Below are 15,652 nucleotides of genomic sequence, written 5' to 3'. Positions count from 1 at the left end.
ACTAACACCTATACCAGTTAAGGCTTAGGCTGAGTTGACTAGCACTACTATAGTGTTTCCTGAGTATGACATGAGCCGGCTGATGGGTCACAGCACTGGGAGCAGGACACCGAGGCAGTGGCGTCGTAAGAGGCCACATGTGCTAGAGATAGAGGCCAAGCAGGATGAGGCTATTAGAGGATTAGCAGAGTCAGAGCTTGCAGACCTAGAGGCACAACAAGATGACGAGGTCAAGGATGACCCGTCTAATAGCTCGGATGAGGACTACCAACCTATTCCATAGATGGCTCCCCAAGCTCATGATAGAGAGGCTAGTGGCTCTAGCTCACCTCCACCTCAGCCACCTTAGACAAACCCTACCTTGATTGCTATACTTGAGAGGGTGCAGCAGGATCAGGCATGTTAGGTTCAGGCCACAACAGCAGCTATTGCTCAGATGCAGGCATGATAGGATCATTTTCAGCAGCAGTAGCAGGTCGTTCAGCAGTAGCTTCTCTCTTTCCAACAAATAGCCTTTGGATTCATGCAGCACGTCCTCACTGCTACGGGTGTTGCGCCTTATCAACCAATGCAGCAGCTTGTGGAGACAGTTACTACTACCCCAGTGACTCTAGCGTTATAGCCTAGTGGGCTTCAGAGTCAGGGACAACTAGCTACATAGTTTGCCTCACTCTCCGAGCAGGTGTCTCAGTGGTTCGCTACACCAATGACAGAGTAGGCTTAGGGCTTCACGCTAATCACCATTGGTTTCACTTCTACTCAGTCTGAGTCAGTGTTAGTGACACAATGGTCTCTAGGAGCTTGGCTACCACTTTCAGTTAGATCACAGGTCACCCCACACCTCCAGAGCTTCGGGTGCCTATTACTACTGTAGCAGCTCTGGTCATAGGGACGACTAAGACTCTTTCATCTTTTGTTGCTTCGTTAGAGCTGCCTCTGACAGTCACTCCTACATTTGAGGCCTTAGCGACAAAGATAGCTTCAGAGCCATAGGGTCAAGCTACAGCTTTAGGTTCTACCTCTTAGCCAGCTAACCCAATTACCGAGACCATGAAGTAGACCTAGACCGCTTCACTTGCAGTTCTAGAGTCATAGGGTCAGCTTCAGCTAGCTCCAACAGGTCCAACAGTCCTGAGTCCATAGTTCGAGGATGATGCTACTTAGTTTTAGATCTCTCACCGCACCTCAATGCCTGACTTGTTTGCTCCAGTCCTGCCGACTGACCCTTAGGTTTTGGTGCTTGATGCCAAAGAGGGAGAGGGAGCGAGTATGTTAGACTTAGGGGGAGCGTGTGAGATGGACTCGTTCTTTTATGTGTGTCTCATACCTATCATGTTTACTTTTCATGCATTGTGATATATGTGATATATGTGTGATCGTGAGACATTTGTGACATGTGTGCTCTCTACTTTGTTATCTATGTCATGTTACTTGTTTATGCTCATTTGCCTTGCTTCCGTATTATACTCCAATTCAAATGAGCTCTATGTTTCGTACTCATGCTTATTTCATATCTATTGAGTACATGATGTTGGCTTGGGTCATGTAAGCATTCCTAATCCCTTATTATCATTGTCATTTGCTTATATGAACCAAGCTTGTTGAAAACCTCACCCATCTCTTATACACATACTCGAGGTTATGTTGTCATCAATCGCCAAAAAGGGGAGATTGAAAGCATCTAGGCCCCTAGTGGGTTTTGGTGATTAAGGACGATATAAGATTATTGTGACTAATGTGTGTTTTGCAGAGGCAATTTGAGTTAGGTCACGATAATGGAGATTGTTTAGGCAATCAATGGTTTTTGTGCCCCTATCGATGGAAATTGTTTCGGTTTTCAAAGGATGGACGATAAGGTTAAGGATGGACTAGTTCTAAGTGTCGATTGACGCTGGAGAGACACTTAGAGTAGTTTATGACTTTATTTTTTCTTTGGCCGTACTATTATGGGAGTATGAACTAGTAGCTTGACCTAGATGAGTCTAATGTGTTTGGTGTGGTGCACACTTATCAAACTTAGCACTAGGTAGCTCAGAGACAGCCCAAAGATCGATTGGAGTCAAACTCATTCACAAAGGTTTCTGTTTTGAAGGTGAATGGAACATTGCTCCACTGATCGGACACTGGACCAAATGCAGCGATGACGACTGGACACGACACTGGAACAGGGCCAGCAAGGTTTCGGTGTTGATGTAGGACCGGACGCAGGTAAACCAGCGTCTAGTCAACATCAGTAAGGGTCTAGAGAGCGTTTTTGGTGACCTAATGCGTCAGGTCGGGGTTGACTGGACTTCGGGCTGAGTCCGGTCACTCCAACAGCTCTTTGGCGATTTGTAACTATTGGTTACTGACTGGCGCATCCGTGTAGGATCTACAGGAAGATAAAGAAGGCCTAGAGGGGGGGGTGAATAGGCCTGTAAAAATTCAACTCAAAACTCTGTTAGAACATAGGGCGACACTGCCGGCCTTACAGGGTGGCACTACCGCTCTACGAAAAATAATCTAACACAGTTGAGATTTAATAGATATAAACCTGACCCTACTAGTTGCTTAATCCTGCAATATAAAGCCAAGATCCAGTTCAAAGACTGGATACCACAGAAACTTCACACAATAATAAATCGAGCAACTAAACCCTAGCAACAGCTAGCAATAAAATGAACTACAAGTATAGTAAAGATGAAGCACACAAGACACAAGATTTATCCCGTGGTTTAGCTCACCACTAAGGTTTGCCTAAGTCCACATTGTTGAGGAAGCCACAAAAGGCTTGAGCTTGCCACCAAGGCTTGCTAGGGTTTAGTTGCTCGATTCATTATTGTGTGAAGTTTCTATGGTATCCAGTCTTCAAACTAGATCTTGGCTTTATATTACAGGATTAAGCAACTAGTGGGGTCAGGTTTATATTTGTTAAATCTCAACTATGTTAGATTATTTTTCATAGAGCGGCAGTGCCACCCTATAAGGTTGGCAGTGCCCCAAGGCTGCCACACAAGTTGGCAAGCATAAGGGCAACGCCTAGCTGGCTAGGAGCAAGCTCCAAGAGTAACAAACCCTAGAACTACCGGCCAAACGTGAACCAAATGCTCTTAGACTTTGGGAATCGGTGGAACTTCTCTCCAATCGAGTTTTGCTGCCTTTTCTCTCAAGTTTTGATGGTTGGAATCAAGGATTAACTTGAGGGATGGAGGAGCAACAATGGAGGAGAGAGGTGAGTTTTGGTTCTATCTTGTTTCGAGCTGAATGACTCAGTGGAGAAGATGACCATTGTGGGTCAGGCCTGAAGGGTATAAATACCCCCCGAGCCCAACGGTCAGTTAAGGGCGACACTGCCGCCCTAGCCAAAACAGGTAATATGATATGAAATTTAGCTGGCTGTTTTAACTAGGTGGGAGGATGTAAATCTATGAATTTGAGCATCTGATTCAACAGTTGACCAACTGTCATAAAATCCCTCTTAATAGTACGGCTTTCCATAAACTCAATTTCAAAACATAAAAGAATTTAAGCTTCCTTTGAGCTAGGTCTGGCCACCATTTGTAATTAGGACACCTGCAACCTGTACATCATCCTTATTCTTTGATTCCCTGCTTGTCATCTCGATAAATCTTATTAGTCCTCTAATTTGGTGGTCATCAATACCAAAACCCACAATAGGGCTTGATTACACTTACAATCTTCCCCTTTTTGGTAATTGATGAACAACCCAATTAGAGCTTACAAATGATATGAAATCTAAACTGAGATTTTTGAACCATGGGTGTAGGAGCCTCCCTCTAAATATGTGAATAGAGATTTGAATTCTCAAATTTGCATGAAAGGCCATGATTCACATTTTAGGTGTGATGGGAACCTCCCCCTACATCCATGCCTGTTGTGGAGTGCTGAACAAAGTGTCATAGGAATAAAAGTGGTGCATATGATAGGTTATATCAGTTCAAGCACATAAGATTCTGGCTGGTACAGCAGAGGGTGGCACTGCCGTCCTGACTATATCAGTCAGATAGCAATTAGATTTCTACAGCAGATCATATGAATATAAAACAACTTAAACTCAGAATATGACAAGCTAAAACTATAACCGTGAATACATGTCCATATCCGAAGCAAATAAAGTCACAAAGTAGCATAATTTCATAAAATAGAGTTTTGAGCGACTCTCAAACTCATAACCTAACAACTACTCTTATTGGATCTGAACAAAAAGCACAGCAGCGAAGAACAAATGGCGTAGAAAAACTGTTGACCCCTCCTCTAGTTTTCTCCCCCTTTGGCATCAAGTACCAAAAAGAGAAGAAAAAGAAGAGAAATCACTCATCACTGTTGGAGTCGACGCGGCACGTCTAGCAACATGGGTGTGTGAAGTAAAGCGTCCTGAATGTCATGGAGGTGCTGCCCCATCTGAAGTAGAAGGCCCTACCTGATCTGTCGAAGGATGCAGTCTCCTAGAGTAGGTGCGAAGTAAAGCTGCCTGTACCTGTGGATCGGCCTCAGTAGGGTGAATCTCTGCACCAAGGTCCTGCTGCATTGGGGGCTCCTCAAAATGCTACCCCTGTGGGTATCCATAGTACTAACTGAATGGCTCATATGAGTGCTCATGCTGCTGATCATCAGGCTGCTCATGTGACTGATCTTGCTCCTCATCAGAAGAAGAAAGGCGAGGCAAGTCAGGGAACCGAGGTGGTGACTGCACTGGTGGAAGTGGTGGTAGCCTTGCCATCTCCCTAGCATGCCTCATAGCTTCCCTGTTCTCCATTCTATCCTCATACATAGTCTATGAAGTATATGCATAATGAGCAAAGATTGCCTTCATCCATGCACTCATCTTTCCCCACTTTGATTTCTTCTTTTGTTCCCTAGCCCTAGATGGCTCAGGAATATCTCTCTGTGTAGCTCCAGAAGGATGAAGGCCTGCTGCCCCACTATCTTCAAGTCCTCTAGAACTAGTGTGCTGAGTAGCTGAACCAAGTCCCCCTAAGCCACCATGGGTCTTCTTGATCTTGTAGACAGTATGCTCACAATCCTTAGGGAACCACATGCCAGTCACTCTCTCAATCATAAACATGAGGTAAGGAGCATAGGGCAAAGATCTCCTCCCATCATCCATGGCATATGCTAGCTCAATCCAAATGAATCTTGGAACATTAAACTTTTCACTATTGAGAAACCTAGACAACACATTAGTAATATAACCATTCAAATCTGTTGCATTGTCTTTAGGGTTGAGAGTGATCCTAAAAAGATTGTTCATGATGTAATAGAAGCTCTTGAGCTTTGTTCTTGACCAATCAGGAACTGCAAGATTTTGATCCTCCCACATGAAGCTTATTTCCATTGGCTCAAGACGACGCTCATTATGTATCCTCTCATATCCCCTGTGGATAGTGACCAAAACCAAGAATACGACAGAAAGTGACAAAATCAATGCGATAATGTCGCCCATCAGTCATCCAATGAAGCTCATCCACTTCCCTGTTCCAATAGTAAGTGGCATGGAACTGAGCAAGAATCTCTCTGTTCCAATCATACCTGAAACTCATGATGTCTAGTCATCTCAAAGCGGTCACAAGTCTTGATTCCTGTAGCAAACTGATGATCATCCCTGCTCTCCAAGTCACCAAAGTCAATGTACTGCATCTTACTAATCTTGCCCTTTGACTTAGATAGAATGGTAGTAGCATAAAAATCAGATTGGAAAGCATTCCAAAATCTATAATCAATGCCATTTGATCTGTCAGAGGAGTAGGGATCAATCTCTCTGGCTTCACCTGTCTTCTTCCAACTCATGGAATAATCAACAACTCTATGATCATCACTGTTTTGGGGAGGAATGAGGTCGAACCTATCAGAGTTATCTCTCATGTAGCTGCTATCAAACTCTAAAAGATGTAAAGGTGAATCAGGCCACACACGAATGGTTCTTCCCATCCTATGAATATTTTCCTCTTTAGCAAGGTCTTCATCAAGATTTCTGTCTCTGTGAGTATAGCTCGCCTGTCCCTTGCCTCTCTTGACCTTTTGCTTGGTTGTCAACACCTTTCTTTTTCCTTGGTCCATCTATGTAATTAAGTGAGACTAGACAAGAAACTATATAAGATAATGAGTTAGACATAGCTACAAGCAGGTTTTAACAAGAAAAAGAATTTTGAAGATGAAGCAGGAAGCTTTGTTGGATTTGGAATCAGCATGGTAGGGCGGCACTGCCGCCCCCTGAGGCCGGCACTACCGCCCTCAGTTGCTTCACTATTTCATTTTCAACTTTCTCATTTTGGTTAAATCCTATTTTCAACAGTGTCTATTCATCATTACAATTTTAGAATCACAGTCTAAGCAAAGAATACATGAAACCCTAGCCATGAATTTAAAAGATTGAGTATGAAGGACTTTAGAAACAATTTTTGATAAATGAATCCAATCGATTCTAAAATTCATCGAATTTATGAGCTTGAGTATAGCAGTTAGAATCTGCTAGGGGTGCCATTAATGGTCCCAAGGACGGCATTGCCGTTCTCCCCAAAATCATCTAACCAGTGAAATCCAAAATCAACTCGATTGAACCATCAAAAACCTTTCTAAACCCTTCATACTCTCCCTAGAAACTGAAATCCATGACTAAAAGCTTCACATTGCATAGATCGAAAGGGGTTAAGGTTTCACCTTGCTTCCAAACTGTTGGAGTGGAGGGAGAAGAGAAGAAATGGCTTGGCCAAGAGCCTCCTGCAATGACCAGCGATGAAGAGACTAGGCCGGCTACAGGGGCAGCACTGCCGGGGTTGGCAAGTCGTGAGGAACGGCGGCGGCGCGTGCTTGAGAGAGAGGAAGAGAGGAGCACTGGGCATCGGCATCAGGCTGGGAGAGAAGGAGAGAGTTGGGTCAGGGGGCCAGAGAAGGAAATAAGTAGAAGAAAACAGGGCCCCGCAACCCAACCAAAATTGGCTGAAAATGGCCCAGTTTTCATAGAGCGGCACTGCCGGCCAGGATGGGTGGCACTGCCGCCCTGCTAATTTTGCAGTGAATACGCTTAAACTTTATGACCTCCTTCACCTCAGATATGGATATATATTCTCTAAATATCATGATCAGTAAGCAATCAACAATATAGATAATGGTCACGACACTTAGTTGGCCTTTTGAAATGATTTTGAAACACACTTATAATATCCTTTTAAATCATTTTCCTACTTCACTAGGCAGTCAAACAGAGGTGTGCTATATTTCAAACCAAGTTACGAGAATCAAGTATATTTAGCTCACTACGCAAAGCACAAAACCTTGACTCATCGAGAGGCTTAGTGAAGATATCGGCTAGTTGTTTTTCGGTGCTCACATGATGAATTTTGATATCTTCCTTTGGTTTCGTGGTCTCAAGAAATGATGTTGGATGTCTATATGTTTGGTTCTTGAGTGGCTTACGGGACTGTTTGCAAGCTTTATGGCACTTTCATTGTCACACAAGAGTGGGATTTTGGTGAATTTACATCCGAAATCATGAAGGGTTTGCCTCATCTAAAGTAGTTGAGCACAACATGCACCGGCTACAACATACTCGGCCTCAGCGGTGGAAAGAGCTACATAATTTTGCTTCTTAGAACTCCAAGACACTAGGGACCATCCAAGGAATTGACATGTCCCTGAAGTGCTTTTTTATCTACCTTGCAACCGGCATAATTGGAATCCGAATAGCCAAGTAGATTGAACTTGGAGCCCTTGGGATACCACAAGCCAAGGTTAGGTGTGTGTACTAAATATCTCAAGATTCTTTTAACAGCCATTAAATGGCACTCTTTCGGGTTAGCTTGAAATCTAGCACACATGCATACACTAAGCATTATGTCCAGCCTAGATGCACATAAGTAAAGTAAAGAGCTGATCATGGAACGATATACCTTGATGTCGATGGCTTTCCCTTCTTCATTTAGATCAAGATGTCCATTAGTTGGACATGGGAGTTTTGATAGGCTTAGGCATTCACCATGTCGAACTTGTTAAGCATATCATGGGTGTACTTGGTTTGGCTAATGAATGTCCCTTCCTTCATTTGTTTGATTTGAAATTCAAGGAAGAATTTCAGCTCACCCATCATGGACATCTCAAATCTCTTAGTCATAATCCTACTAAACTCATCACAATACACATGATTAGTACTACCAAATATTATGTCATCGACATATATTTGGCACACAAATATATTATTTCCAACTTTGTGAGTAAAGAGTGTAGGGTCGGCTTTGCCTATTTCAAAGCCTTGTTTGAGCAAGAATTCCTTAAGGCATTCATAACATGCTCTTGGTGCTTGCTTAAGCCCATAGAGCGTCTTTTAGAGTTTATAGACATGGTTGGGAAACTTGGGATCTTCAAACCCCAGTGGCTGCTCCACATACACCAACTCTTGTATTGGGTCATTGAGGAATGCACTCTTCACATCCATTTGGTACAGCTTAAAGTCATGATAGGCAGCAAAGGCTAGAAGCATTCGGATTGCTTCAAGTCTTGCCACCGGTGCATATGTTTCTTCAAAGTCCAAGCCCTCTACTTGAGTGAAGCCTTGGGCCACCAATCTTGCCTTGTTCCTTATCACCATGCTATTTTCATCTTGCTTGTTGCAGAAGACCCACTTGGTATCAATGACATTGGTATTGGGCCTTTCCACCAATTTCCACACTTGATTTCTTTCAAAGTTGTTGAGCTCTTCTTGCATGGCCAAGACCCAATCCGGATCTCTAAGTGCTTGTTCTACCTTGAGAGGTTCCAAGGAGGAAACAAACGAGTAATATTGACAAAAAATTGCTAAATGTGAACAAGTTGTTACCCCCTTTCGAATGCTTCCAAGGATGTTGTCAATGGGGTGATCCCGTTGTATAGTTTGACGTAGCCTTGGATGCTCAATACCTCCCTGTTCCTCTTCTGGACCTCCAAGCCTCTTCTTGTTCAAAGATAGGCTCCAGGTTGAGTTCTTGAGGTGGTAGAGTAGGAGTTGAAGAAGCTATTGCTGAGGTGGATGGGGTGGCACTGCCGCCCTGCTGATGTTCAGCAGGTGAGTGCTGCCCTTGTCGATGGAGTACATCAGCGGAAATTTGTGTAACAACAGCATGGGAATCCTCATCATTAGTGGCTTGATCTTCTTGTGGCCTAATATCGCCTATAGCCATTTGCTTGATTGCCTCACATGGTGGATCCTTCTTTCCTACAACACTTGAATCAACTTGCTCTATTTGAGAGCCATTAGATTCATCAAATGTCACATCTACCGTGACTTCAACTCTACCCATGGTTTTATTGAAGACACGATAGGCATGCTCATTTGATCCATAACCAAGAAGAATGCCTTCATCAACTTTAGGTGCGAATTTAGAGATTTTGGGTCTTTTGTTAAGTATAAAACACTTGCACCCAAACACTCTAAAGTATGACACCTTTGGTTTGTTACCGATTATAAGCTCATATGAAGTCTTCTTGAGTTTCTTGTGTAAGTAGAGGCGGTTGATGGCATGGCAAGCGGTGTTGACGGTGTCACTCCAAAAGAGGTCCGACGTCTTGTATTCATCTAGCATTGTCCTTGCCATATCAAGAAGTGTACGGTTCTTCTTCTCTACTACACCATTTTGTTGAGGGGTGTAAGGAGTTGAAAACTCATACTTGATGCCCTCATCATCAAGAAACTCTTCAACTAGAGTAGTTCTTGAATTCGGTCCCATTGTCACTTCTTATCTTCTTGATAGGACTGACCGAACTCCCTTTGTGCCCTTCTCACAAATATCTTGACTTTCTCTTGCACCTGGGACTTATCATAAACAAAGAACACCCAAGTGAACCAGGAATAATCATCAACAATAACTAGACTATATTTGTTACCCCCGATGCTAATGTAGGTGACCGGTCCAAAGAGATCCATGTGAATCAACTCCAACGGTTGTGTGGTGGTCATGATGCTCTTTGGTGGATGAGGTACACCTACTTGCTTTCCGGCTTGGCAAGCACTACAAATCCTATCCTTTCTCAAATTGAATATTGGTTAGGTCCAAGGATGTGATTGTCTTTTAGGAGTTTAGGCCAAGTTCCTCATCCCAACATGAGCTAGTCGGCGATGCCATAGCCAACCCATGCTAGATTTTGCCACTAAACAGGTCTCAAGCTTAGCTTTCCCTTTGCTGAAATCAACTAGGTAAAGCTTGTTCTTGAGGTGACCCATAAAGACAATAGAGGAATCCTCCCTCTTAGAGACTTCCACACCCTTATCCGTGAAAAGACAATTGTAGCCCATCTCACATAATTGAGAAATGGACAGCAGATTATATTTCAAGGAATCGACATGTAAGACATTTGTAATTGAATGATCAAGTGTAATAGCTACTTTACCAAGTCCAATCACACCCCCTTTTGAATTATCACCAAATATGATATTCTCATCTGAATTTGTAGTTGGGGAATATGATGAGAACATACTCCTTTCTTCCGATCATATGATTTGTACAGCCGCTGTCAAGCACCCAACTTGACCCACCAGAGGAGTATGCCTAGCAAAGCAAGTTTAGTTCCTAGTTTTAGGTCCCCAAATATTCTTGGGGCCTTGCATGTTAGTCACAAGAACTTTAGGAACCCAGATGAAAGCATTATTATAAACATTTCGATCATTGCCTACAAACTTAGGCAAACATCTCCTCCTTGCTGTTGTGCTAGCAAAACAAAGTTAGAATCCAAACATTGAGGATGTGTTTTTGCCTTTGGTTGATAAGCATATCTATTTGGAGTGACCTAGATAGATTTCTTTGGTTTCTGGACAACCTGCTCTAGATGAGACACCTTCTTGGGCTGGACATGAGCAGAGGAGGAGGAGGTAGTCTTCCCTTTTCTGTGGGGGGCGGCACTGCCGCCCTTCACAGCGGCACTGCCACCCATAGGTTGTGGTGCTGCTCTGGGCTGGCCTTGTGCCACCATCTGTGCAGACCTATCTGTACCTTCCTGCCCTTTGCTCATGAACTGAACACACTCATATCCATTGATTACCTTTCTCCTATTGGTTTTACCTCCATGAGTGTGCCCAAGCTCATCTTTGATGCATGGATTTCTTTCATCTTTGTATTTTGGCCTCTTTGGTTTTTTTACCTTTGCCACCAGCAGGTTTCTTGCCTTCTATGCTCCTTTTTCCTAACATAGCATTGAGCCTAGCAATCTCCTTTTTTATAACCTTCAAGTTTGCAAGGTTAGTGGAATAAATATTTAAGTCAAGATCATAGCATTTTCCACATCCTTTGCTAGTGGAGGCAATAGAAATGTCATTTGTGTTGGAGGGAGGTGGGGTGCTCTCGCATAGAAGACTATATTGCTTCTCAAGTTTGTTGTGCTTTTCAACTAAGACACAATACTTGTCATTGAGTGCAATATTTGCCTTCTTTGTGAGAGCATGTTCTCTTTGTTCTTTGGCCAAGGCCTTGTTCAAAGAGTCCGCCTCACTTCTCTCTAACTCAAGAGCTTCCTTGCAGTCAATATACATCTTTTCGGTTTCCTCAAGATAATCATCTCTATCGGCTAGCTCGGCTTTGACACTTTCTAATTCCTCCATTAGATTCATGATAAAGAGCTTGATTTTAGAATCTAACTTTTTAGTCAATTTAGCACATTTTTCACCATCACTAGTATCATCATCACTAGAATCACTAAGTTCACTACTAGAGATGTCACTAGGAGGTGGAGGAGATTTGGCTCTTTGTTTTACCTTCTCACCCTTTGCCATAAGATAAACGTGAGTGGAGCGGTGGTCATCATCATCGGACATGTTGTTGAAGAGCCTTGGTGTAGAGGATGACTTTTGAATGGCCACGGTTGCAACCTTCACATCATCTTCACTTGACTCCTTAGTTGAGTCCCACTCATGCCCAATGTGTGCCTCTCCTATTTGCTTGTATCTATTTTTGTGTTCATGCTTGCCCTCATTGTTGTCCCTCTTGTATTTGTTTTCTTTCTTGTCATAGGGACACTTAGCAACAAAGTGCTCCAGTGCTACCACAATTGTAAGCAAGTCCCTCTTCTTCTTGTTGGAAACCTTCTTTGCACTATCTTATACCCATTCTTTTTCAACCCCTTGTGATAGCTTTTCATGAACAAAGCCATGTCATCAATCTTCATATAATCAGCCCCATCATCTTCATCTTCACTTGAGGATGAACTTGGATCATCATTTTGTGGAGTTGACTTGATTTCCTTAGGATTTACTTATTGATGCTTGCTTGCTGCCCATTTGCCTTGTTGGAGGTGCCTTGATTGCTTGACTTATTTGCCTTGAGAGCCACTTCCTTGATTTTCATGCCTTCTAACTTGGCTTGCAACTCACCAAGTCTTCTCCTCTCATTTGCTTCTTCTCTTTGCATGTCAAATGTCAACAATCTTTCAAGCACATCATTTGGTGTGAAGTGCTCAAACTTCTTCTTATCTCTAATCAAGGTGACTACAGGTCTCATTTCTTGGTGAGTAAGCTTCCAACATAACCTTCACCACTTTGTGATCATCAAGCTCATCACATCCATAGCCTCTAATCTTGCCCACCAAGGTCATCAATCTATCAAATATCTCTTGTGGCCCCTCTCCATCAACAATCACTGAACCTATTGAGCCTTGGCCATTCAACAAATCAATCTTTGCCTTCCTTACTTTATCAACACCTTCATGTGCTAGATGCAAAGTGTCCCAAATCTATTTTGCAACATTGACATTCATCACCTAGGTTGTACTCATTTCCATCCAAGGCACTAAGAAGAATACTTGTGGCTTGGCCGTTGAGATGGACAGTAGCTAGCTCTTCATTTGTTGGTGCTTCGGGATCTTCCGGTGGCTACAATCCATTCACCACAATCTCCCAAAGATCCGGGATGAAGACCTACAAGATAGGGCACTCATCAAGTGCTTCCACTTGGCAAAGTTTGTCCCATCAAAATGAGGCAACTTGCCCGCAGGCACATTGACAAAAGACCTTTTATTATGGTTAGACAAATAAGAATAATTAAAGGATACAGGCGGCATATTTGTTCTTGTTGTTGTTGCTGCCCTTGTCCTTGCTATCCTTCTTTTTGTCCTTGCTCTTCACCTCCTTGCTATCTTTTGAAGCATGGTATGACACATCATCATCTCCATTGTCCGAGCTACTAGAGAGCTCACTAGATGATGCATCATACTCATTCTTCTCTTGCTCTTTAGCTCTTGCTGTCCTTCTCTTTACTCTTGCCTCTCTTGTGATTCTTCTAGCTTCTTTTCTCTTCTTCTTGTCTTTGAGCCGTTGCTCTTCTTTCTTCTTTTCTCTAGCTTCTCTTGTTGCAATCTTTGTGGCTTTTCTTTCTTTTCTTGCCTTTCTTCTTTCGGCATCGGTGGTCTTGGGTTCTTTGATGGTGGCATCACTTACTGTGGACATGGACAGCTCACTGCTGCTGCCGACATCCTCAACGTGCACACCACTTGCGTCCGCAACGTGAACGTTCTTCGAATCTTCTCCTTCTTCCATACTTCATGCGGTGAAGCATATGCAAAGCAACCTCGCTCTGATACCACTTGTAGGATCTACAGAAAGATAAAGAAGGCCTAGAGGGGGGGGTTGAATAGGCCTGTAAAAATTCAACTTAAAACTCTGTTAGAACAGAGGGCGGCACTGCCGCTCTACAAAAAATAATCTAACACAGTTGAGATTTAACAAATATAAACCTAACCCCACTAGTTGCTTAATCCTGCAATATAAAGCCAAGATCTAGTTCGAAGATTGGATACCATAGAAACTTCACACAATAATGAATCAAGCAACTAAACCCTAGCAACAGCTAGCAATAAGATGAACTGCAAGTATAGTAAAGATGAAGCACGCGAGACACAAGATTTATCCCGTGGTTCAGCTCACCACTAAGGTTTGCCTAAGTCCACGTTGTTAAGGAAGCCACAAAAGGCTTGAGCTTGCCACCAAGGCTTGCCTTACCCTCGTTCTCAAATCAAGAGAGTGAACTCTTGAAGTGAGGGGTGATTTCTTAGCTTTTGAATGAGGTTACAAACCTCCTAAGGCCACCACACAAGTTAGCAAGCACAAGGGCGACGCCTAGCCAGCTAGGAGCAAGCTCCAAGAGTAACAAACCCTAGAACCGCCGGCCAAACGTGAACCAAATGCTCTTAGACTTTAGGAATCAGTGGATCTTCTCTCCAATCGAGTTTTGCTGCCTTTTCTCTTAAGTTTTGATGGTTGAAATCAAGATTAGCTTGAGGGATGGAGGAGCAACAATGGAGGAGAGAGGTGAGCTTTGGTTCTAGTCTTGTTTCGAGCTGAATGACTCAGTGGAAGAAGATGACCGTTGTGGGCTGAGCCTGAAGGGTATAAATACCCCCCCGAGCCCAATGGTCAGTTAAGGGCGGCACTGTCGCTCTTAACAGGGCGGCACTGCCGCCCTAGCCAAAATAGGTAATATGATATGAAATTTGGCTGGCTGTTTTGACTAGGTGGGAAGGATAGTAAATCTGTGAATTTGAGCATCTGATTCAACAGTTGACCAACTGTCATAAAATCCCTCTTAATAGTATGACTTTCCCTAAACTCAATTTCAAAACATAAAAGAATTTAAGCTTCCTTTGAGCTAGGTCTGGCCACCATTTGTAATTAGGACACCTGCAACCTGTGCATTATCCTCATTCTTTGATTCCCTGCTTGTCATCTTAATAAATCTTATTAGTCCTCTAATTTGGTGGTTATCAATACCAAAACCCACAATAGGGCTTGATTGCACTTACAATCCAGTCACTTTGAAATTTGCTGAGTTGGACCCAATGGCTATGTTTTGTAGTGGGGTGTATAAATACATCTCCTACTCGTCCAATTCAGCTCTCTTACCTATTTGTTCAGCCGAGGAAAATACTTTGGAGTGCAAGGGAGAGCAAGAGCCTAGTGGGGTGATTGTGATTTGATAATCCAAGATTAAGGACCTCATTAGTGCATGGAGAGTAGCAAGTGTGCATCCACCTTTCTCATTAGGCTTGTCTTAGTCAAGTGAGAGTTTGTGCTTGTTACTCTTGGTGATCGCCATCACCTAGACGGCTCGATAGTGATTGGAAGCTTGGTGATCATCCAGCGGAGCTTGTGGATGACCCAAGCCATGGTGTGAACGGTTGTGGCCGATTCACCGCAACGGAGTGTCGAAGAATTAATCCTGTAGAGAGCACTTGATCCTTGCGCGGATCAAGATGGAGCTACACCCTTGCACGAGTGCTCCAACAAGGACTAGTGGGGAGGGGCGACTCATCGATACTTCAGAAAAACATCGCCGTATTCTTCTCCTTCTCTTTACTTTGAGCATTTACTTTTGAGCAATTCAATTCATGTATTTACATTCTTAGAATTGTCATGCTAGAGTAGGATTGGAACCTAGGGTGCAAAACTTTTGTACGGTATAACAATAGAGAACACATTTAGGCACTAGGGGTGAAATGGGCTAAGTGTAGGGCTTAATTATTGTAAGAAATTTTAGAATTAACCCAATTCACCTCCCTCTTCGGCATTTTGATCCTTTCAGAGACTATTTAGGAGGCTAAGAGTCACGCGAGACCTCCTCAGAAATTGATCTCGTGTAGACCTTTCACATGACCTATCTTTAGAAACTCCATTTCATTTTCGCATCTAACTAGAAGGGTTGTT

The sequence above is a fragment of the Miscanthus floridulus genome, chromosome 8, assembly GCF_019320115.1.
Source record: "Miscanthus floridulus cultivar M001 chromosome 8, ASM1932011v1, whole genome shotgun sequence".
Lineage (NCBI taxonomy): Eukaryota > Viridiplantae > Streptophyta > Magnoliopsida > Poales > Poaceae > Miscanthus > Miscanthus floridulus.
This window is presented reverse-complemented; position numbering follows the sequence as displayed.